Source organism: Cydia splendana, chromosome 5 (assembly GCF_910591565.1).
Source record: "Cydia splendana chromosome 5, ilCydSple1.2, whole genome shotgun sequence".
Lineage (NCBI taxonomy): Eukaryota > Metazoa > Arthropoda > Insecta > Lepidoptera > Tortricidae > Cydia > Cydia splendana.
In genome coordinates, this window is record NC_085964.1 from 14,905,151 (window position 1) to 14,918,125 (window position 12,975).

Genomic DNA, 12,975 nt, shown 5'->3' on the forward strand with positions numbered 1-12,975 from the left:
GCGGTCCTGTCTGTCTTTGGCAAGCTTTTTGAATCGATGATAGACTGTCAAATTAGTCATCAGATTTCTACCCAGCTTGCTAACGGCCAGCACGGGTTCCGTAGGGGACGCTCGACTTCCACCAACCTCACAGTTTTTGTGGACTATGCCGCTGCAGAGATGGACTCGGGCCGCCAGGTCGACGCGGCGTATTTTGATTTTAAGAAGGCGTTTGACCTTGTTGATAATGACATCCTCTTGCAGAAGTGTGCTTCCCTAGGTTTCTCGCCAAAGCTTCTTAAATTCTTCGCAAGCTACTTAAGGGATCGGTCTCAGGTGGTCAAGGTTGCTGGATGCGAGTCAAAGCCGTACTTCACCCGATCCGGAGTGAGCCAAGGAAGCACCTTAGGCCCGACACAATTCATGATCATGATAAATGACCTGCCGGACGTTGTAGCCACTGCCAAGTGTTTATTGTTTGCAGACGACCTCAAACTCTTCCTGAGTGTTGGCGAAGCAAGCGACTGTGAGGCGCTGCAGCGTGATATAGATGCGGTGGCTAAATGGAGTGAAGTCAATAAATTACATTTTAATGTCTCCAAATGTAAAACTATCACTTTTAACAGAATCCGCAAGCCGATAAATGCATCGTACACTCTGCATGGTATCCGATTGGAGCGCGTCACAGAGATTTGTGACCTTGGACTAACGCTTGACAGGGAACTTAACTTCCGGCAACATATCACTACCATATGTCTGAAGTCGAGCAAAACACTCGGATTTATCATGAGGATGGCATACCAGTTTCCTAATCCTAATGTTGCCATAAGGCTTTACAATGCATACGTTCGCAGCAGACTGGAATTTGGCGCTATAGTTTGGGATCCCCATGAATCAAAATATATCCTAAATATAGAGAAAATACAACGCAAATTTGCTAGGTTTATATACAGACGTAAATATGGATACTACCCCTATATGTATCCGTCACTATTTGTTTCGGCTATGGTAGGGTTGGACACTCTGGAATTGAGAAGGAAGTTGCTGCTCATAGTACACTACTACCAGCTTCTAAATTATAGAGTTGACAATCCGAGTGTGTTGGGGCAGATAGGACTGCACGTCCCCATTCTAAAGCGCGGAGGTGGCGCTGCGGTGGAGCCGCGGCGACGCCCGCACCCGTTCGCGCGGAGCGTTGCGCGCACTCGACGGGGTGATAATGCTCCCACGCGTAGAGCACTTCTGCTGCTGAACAATCTGTACATGCAGGTTGCTGATGCAGATATATTCCACGACAGTATGGGTGTTTTCGTGAGACGTGTTAGGCTGTGTCTTGGCAATTGCAGAGCTATATAGGTAGGCAATTAATTCAAACTTGACATGATTTATATATTATTATGATGGTATTATATTTGACTTACTTATATAAAATAAAATTAATGATTTCTTATAATGTTAACTCGCAAATTATTTATAATGTAATTTAATAATATGGCTGTATATATTTTAGAAATAAGGTTTGAATTATTCTGTGACATGCATGTATTAATATAATGTAATTTAATGTTAATTATTGTAGTATGTAAGTGCTTTGGTCTAGAACTGTAAACTTGCATATTTGGAAATAAATAAATAATAATACTCATCATTTTCTTTTGGATGCTAGTACTAGTGTAAGACAACGATAGTATGATTCTCTCTGACTATCTCGGAGTAATTAACAAGCATGAATCTAGTATTTTAACTGGATCTGACATTAGTGGTGGGGATAAGTGACAGAACGGGATAGCCTTATGTATCTTTCAGTAGGAGTAGCAGAGAAAGGGCTATTACTGTTTGTCCTTGTGACAGTCGGGTGGATTTCAGCACAAAAAATTTCACCATACAAAAAATTAATTTTTTTAAATGTTTAATTTAACACGATTCTAGCTGGGTAAAGTAATGGGGGCTGTATATTGAGGATATGTATGGTATTTATACAATCATTTGTGGCTTATATTTGAAGTAATCGCTTTCGGAAAATAAAAACGCTAGATGGTGATGACAACCATGGTATGGTAATGACTCTTTTATAGACGGTAATGACACTGCATGTACGGTAATGACGATTTGGGAACTAATTTACATATGTATTAAAAACGTATTAAAAAAACAAAAACTTTTTTTAATTGTAAGACTTTAGAACTTTAATAAACATTACAAATAACATGTTTTTGAACATAAGACTAGCTACATAAATTATTTGTAGAAAATTATAAAAAATACATTTTATTCATATAAATAAATATATACTTAACAAGTATTTTTATTGTATAATTTTAAATAATTTATGTTCCGAAATAGGCAATTTATGTATTCATTTATTTTTTTGGGTTTTTTCAATGTTAAATCATATTAACAATATTGTACTCTTATTATCAGTTTAAACCCGCATCTTCTTTTATCTACTGCATAACTTGGTATTTATGTCATATTATAAAATTACTGGCTTACCAATGAGCTTAATTTTTATGATATATTACTTTTTTTTTGATAGTTTGATTCATTGCACAAGTTTGTATTTTTGTTGTTTTATTAATTAACTTTAAAAATAGCTATAATGATTTAAATCCATATATATGTTGTTTAATAGCTAAACATTAATATATAATCAGTGTTTTATAAGTTGCAAGACCCCTACTTGTAATGCATGTCATAAGTTACAAAATGTTAGGTATTGGGTCCGGTGACTACCCAATGGTATAATTATTAATTGCTGTAATTATATACATCAATTAATATAATATTATCAAAAAACATAAAGCCATCACGATAGTGAGCCAGTACCGTAGCCTATGGTCGCTTAAAACTTAATATATGTTGCTTGTTTAAATACTTTGTTTTAACACGACTAACATGCAATTACAGACTCTAAGTTGCACGATTTACATTATTAGATTATAAAAAAAAAACCATTTGTATGTTCTAAGTTCTAAATGACCTAAATTTTGCCTACTTCAGTCAAAATGTTAATTAAAAACTAAGCATCCTCTAGTGTGAAAGAAATAGTTATATCTTCTTCTACATTTATTCTACATTTATAAGGTAGACATTATATAGTGTTAGAAGACATAGAGAACGTTTTTCAAACATACAGCTTAATTTCATAATGAATTATAGCAAAATAACTAGAAAAGTTTCTGAAAACCGTCATCACCATACACATGAAATCATCACCGGTCGTCATTTTTTCCCGGTGATGATGGGTATGGTGTTGACGATTTGAGAGTTTCTTGTTTTTATTTCTAGAATACGAATAATAGTAGTTAATGTCTATGCTACACAATAAACTTCATGTAGTTTGCCATTCATTTCAGTAATTATTTCTAATATATCATTTGTAACTTTTTTAAACCAAAGCATAACGGTGATGATGCTCTGTTGTGACAAACTACGTTTTACAAATTTGTTCGTAATATTTCTCACGATTCAGTGATGTGACTTTATAGTGAAATCATTTTTGGCATTCTATACTAAAGTGAAAAATAGGGCAAGGACCTTTAGCGGTATTTCGTTGTTCATACACCGAGATAAGCTCACATTGACATTACCATGACGGTGTTGACGAATATTCGTGACAAAATTTTAAATATTTTTAAATGTACTTTCTCGGTGAAGGAATTATTGCATATTTTTTCATGTGTTAAACAACAACATGGAAAAGATATAAGTAAAAGAAAAATCGCAATCGAACGATAGGTATGCTATAATTTTCACTGCAAACAAAAAGGTTCAGATTTTTCCGGTCGACGGTGATGATTTTAGACACAAAACATTTTATATAAAAAAAACTATTAAGTTACTGGAGATGGTAATTGAAGGAACATGAAGATAATAGTTCTTAAAAACATATAAAAAAGTTGCAACTTGCACAACCTACCGAACCATAAGTTTTCGCTGGATTTTGAAATCCACCCTCCCCACCTTTTAAAAAGGGTGGGATACAAACAAGTGCGTATGTCAACTTGTTGTGAAGTAAGAAGATTTTTCGGAAAAATTGAAATAGTGTTAATAATAGTGTTTCGTGTGCATGCATTTGAAGTAAAGAATTGTACCAATATGGTGAATTGTTCGTTTTTGCGTTGTAAAAGCGACTGCCGGCAAAAAGAGGACAATGTAACTTTTCACAGGTAAGTACAGTATTTTACACTTTAGTCACATTATCATGCTTAGTACCAGCATCCTACAATCGATAACAATCAAAATCTGATCAGAAAAAGCATTTACAGTTAAAATAACTCGGATAAAAAATCATAACCTTTAAAGCATTTCCTGATAAATTAACCGACCAAATTATGTACGCATGTTGACAGTAAGCCGTCACCCTTTTAATAACGTGTAGTCGCATTGCTACTATTCGAGGGATTCCAGCCTGTGATGCATATAATTATCCTAAAATTGGGGTACTTTGTATTTTAATAACATGTTTACATATTAATTGTAAGTTTTATATTTATTTATATAATATTGGTGTACAACTGGAAATATATGAACAACAAAATTGAACTGTGTTTAAATTAACATGTAAATTAAATGTAAGCATTACGGTTTAGCAATCTTTCTAGCGTTTTCGAGGGTTTTGCCACGACTCAGAGAATCTTATTCAAAGATATGGCGCAGGCACTAATTCTTATTTTGCAATAAGAGTGACACATTACAAAACGAATATTTCGTTTATTATCTCCAGATTTCCACGATATGCAGCCACGCGTAATAAATGGATATCAGCTACCGGAAGGAAAAACTAGGTAATTTGCACCGAAACCGGAACTGAAACTTTCGTCGGGTACTACTTTTTAGTGTAGTGGAGTGTATTTTGTGTTTTTAAGTATCCTTTGTTGATTGTGATTTATTGAAATTAAAACTCAGAACATTTTATTCTACGTTTTTTTATTAGTGAGAATGGTTAGTTTTGTACCAGCTGCGTGAATAGGCCTGATGACAAATTTTGAAATCCCTTTTATTATTGTCGGTACACTTGTATTGGTTCCGAAAAACACAATATTTCAGCTATACTCATAAGATTTAACATAGATAATTGCATTTTATTATAGCTAGTTTAAACTTCGCGCGAAAACGCCTCGCATGCCATTTGTGACGTCATTATTTAGTTGGTGGTAGGGTGGTAGACATTGTTTACATACTTACAGTTACGAATTTCCCTTGAATCCGAATGATATTGTTAATTCAGCACCATTTATTACGATTAGGGATCATAAATACATTACAACAATTTATCACAATAACTCATTTTACACAAAAACTCTCACACGGTTGCAGTTTAAGATGAATTATTTAGATACATGTAAATTTTGAGTGAAAATCACCGAGCGCCGGTTTTACTTTTTAATTTTTCATTTTTTCTAATTACGACAGCCAACAAGGCAATGATAGTTCCATTCAGCCAAATAATTAAAAAAGTTTGTTGTTGAAATATCGTATTATTTAGCATTTTATTTAAATAATAACAAATAGATATCTATTTTATATCGTGTAATAATATTTATTGTACGTAATAAATGTTTAGTGGCGAAATAATATTTTTTTTGCACCTTTCGAACTCTTTGGTGAGGACGTATAGATTTCGGTCAATGAGGTTGTCTATGTTGCTCTAAGAAATATGTTATGGATTGATGACGTCACTGTTTGGAACGCTTCTGATTGGCGTTTCAGTAATAATGGCCGATTGGAGAATTTTGCACTTTTATTTTATTGAATATCTTAATAATCCTTCAGTTTATACTGAGATTAGGCCATTTTTTAGAATCATATTAACATATATGTTTCTTTGAAACCATTATTTCCATGATTCTTTGTTACTTGCAACAGGCCTATTATAAGTATTTCATTGTTCATATGCCTATAAAGAACGGCCCATTGACATTTAATTCAATAATTTTAATACCGTCAAGCTAGCTAATTGCCGCCAGGGTAATCATACCAACGTGATATCAAATATTGGGGTAATTTTTACCAATATGGTATCCCCGCGGTTATGACGTCATCTATGTCTATCCCTTACGGGCGCACGCGGTTGGCCGCGTCTAGAGAATCCTACCGTCTATGTTAACAAGTCTATGTTTGAAATGAGACAGTCCTTTGACAAACTATATATTGTTGCCATGTCAAAAATGTGACAATTACGCAGGAAGTGGTGCTCACGGACCTAGAGAGTAAACCGGACAGTGTACATTAGCCAAAAAGTGTGTCCACATGAGAAGTCAAGGTGGGCCGTTGCATCTCTTTCTAATTAGGGTGACCATAAGTCATATGTATGTGGGATATTAGGATAACATTGAATAAATAGTTTGGCCAGGATCTTTTCTTATTCGTGCATAGTTATATTAGTTATAAAAAATCATACTGTCTTTTCGCTGTACTAGTATTATGGCCTAAAAAGGGATGGATATAGTTTTTTTTTCTCTTCTGTACAACGCTTCACACAACCTTAGGTACTTAATTTAGTTGTTCTAAAAACTGTCATTAATAGGCGTAGATGCTGGACCACGAACATGGTCGATCCTCAGGAAGGTGGTCCGCCGTAACGTCTGTCAAGAATACAGGTATGAGTGAGAGAGATAGAGAGACAAATATGCTGACAGAACCAGAGGGTCTACCGCGAACCGCGTTCGACGTGTCGCCCCTCTGTCACACTTACGTACGAAAGCGCTACAAAGAGGCAACACGTCGAAAGCGGCTCGGGGTAGGCTCTCAGGACACCCCCACTGTCCTGAGAGCTTTTTACAGTCTTTGCCACGTTAGGTCCCAGGCCCTTCATAGCAAGCACTAGCCGCCCCTTTCTCAGCACCCATCATATAGACTGCCGCTTAAAATATCTGGCCACCCTAGGCCCGGGCCTACTCGGCCTTAGGGCAAATCCGCCACTGCCACAGGGTCGCGTGAGACCGCTACGCCCGTTTGCCATAGTTTTTAACTAGGACGACGCTTGTCACTGGAGCATAGACACCGAAGTTTGCATCGTTTGACGAGCATCTTTCTCTGTCTCTGTAATTACTCCTTTATAGGAGTAAAAGAGAAAGATGCCCGCAATTTGCGAACCTCGGTGTTCACGGTGGTAGGCCATCTGTGCGAAAAGAGAAGAGTCGTGAAATGTAAAAAAACTAGTGATGTGCCGTTCCCAGTACATTTTCCAAAGAGGGTAAATTCCCAGTAACGTTTCTGGTATCGTCCCAAAAGTCAGTAAATTACCATAAAGTTCTATTTTTCTTTTATTATCAATGTGTTTTTTATTATTATAACAATGTATAAATGTGTCTGTAATGTTTAAGGACTTTGGATTTCAATTTTGGCAATTATTTATCCTGTATTAGCTCTCATTTCACCAATTTAAACATGCCGAAATAAATACATACCTATTCATATAAACTTACTTTTAAGTACGTAATAAGAATCGTGTAACACTGATTCTCATCGTGCCGACATCATGGTCACCCTAATGAGTTTGACAATGTTGACTTGTATTTTTATCGCAAAATGTAATAATTGTGGCTTCCTTGTGAAACACTATTCCACAATTAGAAATTCTTTCACTCCTACAACCTTTAACGCAACATTTATTCACCATTTTTAAGAAATTTTTCATTCAAGTGTTTTGATAACATGTCATCACACGTTAGGGATACCATTTAATATTCAAAGTTACTACAATGTCTACCATATCAAAATTAATGTTTTTTTTGTTGTGCACATGCTTGGTTAAATCAGTTAATAATATTGACATCATAATTATTTACAAATTTCTTAAAAGACAGAACCTTACTCTAAATATAGCACTTAAATAATATAAGAAGGTATTTCATTTCAGTAGTATATTGATATAAATACTACCACAATGGTATATTTTTAACATTGGCAACATGTGCGAGTGAGACACCGCGACCCACCTTTGCTATCTCAAGTGGACCGTTTTCTCTAGTCTGGTAAGAACGTCTTTCTGACTCGGTGATAAGGTTAAATTTAGTATGGCAAAAAAAGTGACAGTTCACTCCATCTTATAACTTCATGGTGGTGCTCTAATCTTCGAGCAACACGGAAGGGAGGCGGCATTCGCACTATTTCCCCTCTGCCGAGGTACAAGATTAGCGCATCAATCTAATCTAGCGCGGGTAATAAAACTAGTTGCACTTGGATTTTTCACTAGACCGAGTCCAGACGCGCGCGTGAATACTGCTGCACAAAAATGCCTGTTTGCTCGGTTTATTGTTATAAAAAGAGGTCGGGGACATCAAATTTACAAAAAGAAAGTGTTACATTTCACATGTAATTTTTTTTTTAACATATCATACGTTTAATTACATTCAAACACAATTATTATATTTTAGTCTCATGTAATTGTTGGATTTATCGATTTTGCTCGCTCAGTACAAATTGCGGATCGGTCGAGCGACAAATCCGACTTCTCATCTCTCAGAATACAATAACATACTTTAACGAAAATGTGTTAGTGTGCGTGTTGTGACACTTGTCACTCGTCCGTACACAAAAAGAGATCGAGGTTTGCAAGATTTGTCTTTGACGTGTGTCATTTTCTATGTATTTGTGTCGTCATTACAGATTGGATTTTGTATGTAAGTGTGTGAGAAGTGCGACTGTGTGCACCTTTCCCCCCGCGAAAAATGGCAGAAAGATTTGTACGGTGAGATATCGCTTGGGCCCCTCCCTTCCGATGTGTCGGAAGCCGGTGTTGCTCGAAGGCTCTAATTAATTTTCTACGCTTGCGTGACGTGAGTATGGGCTCTGTGGGCTATAACCGTGAAAATTGAAGTTGCAAATTGCAGGCATCTTTCTCTGTCACTCTAATTACGCCTTCATTTGAGTAAAAGAGAAATATATCCGCAACTTGCGAATTTTGGTTTTCGCGGTAAGCCCGCTGTTCATTGTCAAACAATACGGTCAAACCACTAAAATGTTTTAATTGATTTTGTCGCCTGGCAATAAAAACAGTAAAATTATTCCTGAGTCTGGTAACTTCAGTTTGTTCTTTCTTTATAGATTTCGCACGGGCCCGCTCGCTTGTCGTAGCCGGTCCTCATATTGTATCTTCAATTATTACAACGATCACAAGGCTACAAGCGGTCTCTCCAAAGTAATCTTTTCATCTCTTCGGTATGAGAGCCAAGGTATTGTATATTTTTATATTTCTTCTGTTGAATGTACATTATTCTTACTTTTATTCTAAGGTTGGGTGCCTTACACATTCGACACATTTTAATGTTATTTCTTTTCTATTTCAGTGGCGTAAGAAGCGCATGCGAAGGCTAAAGCGTAAACGCAGGAAGATGCGTGCGAGGTCCAAATAAACTGGGTAAGCTGATTATAATTTAATTTTACTTTGATAACCTCTAAAAACGCCTTTTCCTAAAGCCTATAAACTATTCAAAGGCAGGCATTGGTTTGGTATTTGTGTAATTACTTGACAAGATGATATATTATTATGTATTAGAAATGTAACTTAGATTTATGGTTTGATTAATTAACGAACTCATCTATACAATTGCCTTATTAATCTGATGATGTCTGATGCTGTGTTTAGTAATAAGTCAATTATATTTCAAGTGCAGATAGTGTCTCAGTGATAAAACCGGAAAATTTCAGCATGTTTTGGTTACTTGTGTATTGTGAACCACGTGTTTCGTGTTTAATTTAAAATATAATTACTGTAGATAGTTATAGGTGTAATTATTTTTAGAATGAGGGCTACTTAGGTGCTATCAGTTTTTATTTAATGGACCTTAGCGTTTATATACACACAATAAAAATAAAGCTTTGTAATTTTCTTCCTACATTACTAAGAAGTTTTAATTTACTATAACCCAACATGGCATGAGTTTTCTTGCAATTAGGTCAATATAAACATTAATTACTATTAAACACTAAAAGAAAATTTGAGGTTATCGAAGAGCATCCATGCTTTGCATGCATGTATATTTTTTTACATGCAGGCTCTAGTAATTTATTTGAGAGAAAACTGGAGAATTTTTGTAGAGGAAAGCACATGGCCTATTTTTCTCTTTACATGCTAATAGTGCTAATCAATCTCAAGGAAAATTGTCTAAATACTCCTGTTAATTAATGAAAAGTTTCTAACTAACCCAATAATGCTTCACAAATTATTCGACCCTTAATGCTGTCATGAGTGCCACCCATGCCAGTAAAATACTGGTTAGAACTGTTTAGACTGTTACAAGAGTTATGGTGCATGATATCAAAGTAGATTTCAATTGATATAAAGCTTGTACGAAATATATTGATGTGTCTCTGTGTCTGTGATATTTTTGGCAAATGGGTATCAAAACATTGATTGCTAACTCTAGTAAATCATTCTAAATATTGTTTTTAAGTTGTACAAATGTGTAATAATAAGGTGCAAAATGTTTTTACAGTTCACTATAAAGACGTGTCAAGATCGCTTACCTTCTTTCTAATGCTAAAAAAACCAACTATAGATTGGTTGAAAAAAAAAAAATTTGACTTGGTTAGTGTGAATTTTTAATTTTTGATGTTTGCTAAAACCATTGAAAAATCCTCAATCCTCGGTCAATGAAAATACATCCAAGTGGTTCTCATTCAATTTTTTCGAGCAAGCCATGTATATATTGACACTGAGAAGTTGAGAACATTATTTTGATTGGGTTATTCCCACTAGTTACCACCAAGTTCTTACCAGTGGTAACTACTGGGAATTTTTTTCCCACCTTTTACCACTGGTAACTACTGGGAAAAAAAAATCCCACTAGTTACGAGGGTCGCACTGAAATATTCGGGAATGGGACACTTAGAAATAACATAATAGAAACAGGCATATAATTTATAAAAATGTAACTCTTTATAAAACTTTTAAGGTATATTCCATTTGGTTGTCATTTGTATTTAAGAATTACTGGCAATTTGAAAATTGTATGTCGAACATTATTTGAATTTTTGGCCAAGTGATTTTTCGGATCATATTTTTAAACGGTTTTCAATATGCCCTCAGCGAACAAATAAAAGTTACAATGGGCTTCTGTTATTTTTTTATGAACTAGAGTTCATCGTACGCTCGTTTGCAGTTAAAATTAAATATGAAAGTCACTTTCATTTTATCCCATGGGTGATCTTAAAGAAGCATGTCATTCCAAAGCGACGTCAAAAATTAAAATCGCATTTGTGCTGTTAATTAAAAAGACTGCCAAAAAAGTTGCATATCGGCAGATTTCGACATTCCTAAATATTCATATGACAACAGTAAAAAAATCTTTTATATATATATATATATGTAAAAAAACTTCAATTCCGTTGGCTACTCCACGAATTTCATACAAAACCACTAAGGCCCCAAAATCGCCATACAAAAAGGACTTTGGGATTATGAGCCGTGTGCATTACAGAATGATTACTTTCAAAAGAAAATTTATATGCGTGGTCAGTTTGAGTTTAAGTATGCATTACAATAAAGATTGACTGTCTAGATGCGACAGTTTTCTCTATTCCCGACATTTTCAGTGCAACCCTCGTACCACCAACTCGGTTTGGTGGTAACTACTGGGAATTTTTATTCCCAGTAGTTACCACTGGTAAAAGGTGGGATTTTTTTTTTCCCAGTAGTTACCACCAAAATATTGTTAGAATTCAATACTAATAAAAACAGTATAAATAGTATAGTATAAATGTAGCGTGCTGTAATAAATAATTATGCGTCAGTTAGTGATTCAGTAAACTGCTTTAAAAGTGATCAAAAATATTAAAACAGCTTTTCCGGTATAAGTGTAAAAACTAAAATAGAAGTCTTATTCTAGTTAAGTAGAAATTAACTTATTATCCGGACTAAATTTATCTTATTAACTGTAAATTGAATTACATATTTATACAAACGAACAAACAAATCAGTCAAAAACCGTCAGAACTGATGTCGTTTTATTATTTACCGCTACTTCATTTCTAACAATATTTTGGTGGTAACTACTGGGAATAAAAATTCCCACCTTTTACCAGTGGTAACTACTGGGAATAAAAATTCCCAGTAGTTACCACCAAGCCGAGTTGGTGGTAACTAGTGGGAATAACCCTTTTGATTTAGTCTCCATAAGGAGCGAAAATAATAAAATCGCTTGTGCATATAACTAATGAATTTCGTGAATGCATGTTCTAGTAGGTATTTTATTTTTATCCCTCCCAGGCAGTCATGTTCTTTTTATAAGAATTATGCAAAGAATAGGAGGGTATATTATGTTGCTTACTCCACCCATTCAATGCTGGATGCATTAGAATGGACTAATATATGGCATACAAAAAAAATCTATGCCCTCTAGGTATAGGTACCTATTAATTCAAAATGTTAAGTTGTTTAACTATTTTTTTGTTCTTATTGTTACAGGTGCACTGGTGCAGTAGAAGACTTAACATCTAAAACTCACTTGTGTATCAAATAAAAAAATTCAAAAAAATAATCTTTTTGTTTTTGTAAGCAACATACCCGAAACTTCCATACATATGTCTGAATTCTTGAAATCCTTCAATTCTTATACATGACTTAGGGCCACTTGCACCATTCCACTAACCCGGGGTTAACAAACCTGGAGTTACCATGGTTACCAGTACAATTTGACATTGGGTTAACGGATAAACCGCTTACCCCCGCCGGTTAGTGGGATGGTGCAAGTGGCGCCAGTGGGGAGACACTCCTGACTTCGGTCGAACTCTGCTCAGCATTGCTCCGAGCAATTATTAGGGTTGCGTTTGGTGCAACATAGGCACACGCTGTTTTGGTCACCCGACTCGTCTTGGTGATAAGCACTTAGGAGATTAGTACCCAAGATAGAGCTGATGCTGAACCCTGGCAGTACCTAGTGGAACTCAGGCTTGGCGCAATATAGGCACACGCTGTTCTGGTCATCCAACTCGTCTTGATGAGCACTTAGGAGAGTAGTATCCAAGATAGAGCTGATGCTGAACCCTGGC

At 35.4% G+C, this 12,975-nt stretch overlaps 1 long non-coding RNA gene across 1 annotated transcript; it reads left to right on the forward strand.

Annotated features, from left to right (window-relative positions):
• Positions 1-8,998: 8,998 nt before the first annotated feature.
• LOC134791127 (uncharacterized) lies at positions 8,999-12,481 on the forward strand. Its single transcript, XR_010144266.1, has 3 exons — positions 8,999-9,158; positions 9,273-9,343; positions 12,392-12,481. It is a non-coding gene; the product is annotated as an uncharacterized LOC134791127 (long non-coding RNA).
• The last annotated feature ends 494 nt before the right edge of the window (positions 12,482-12,975 follow it).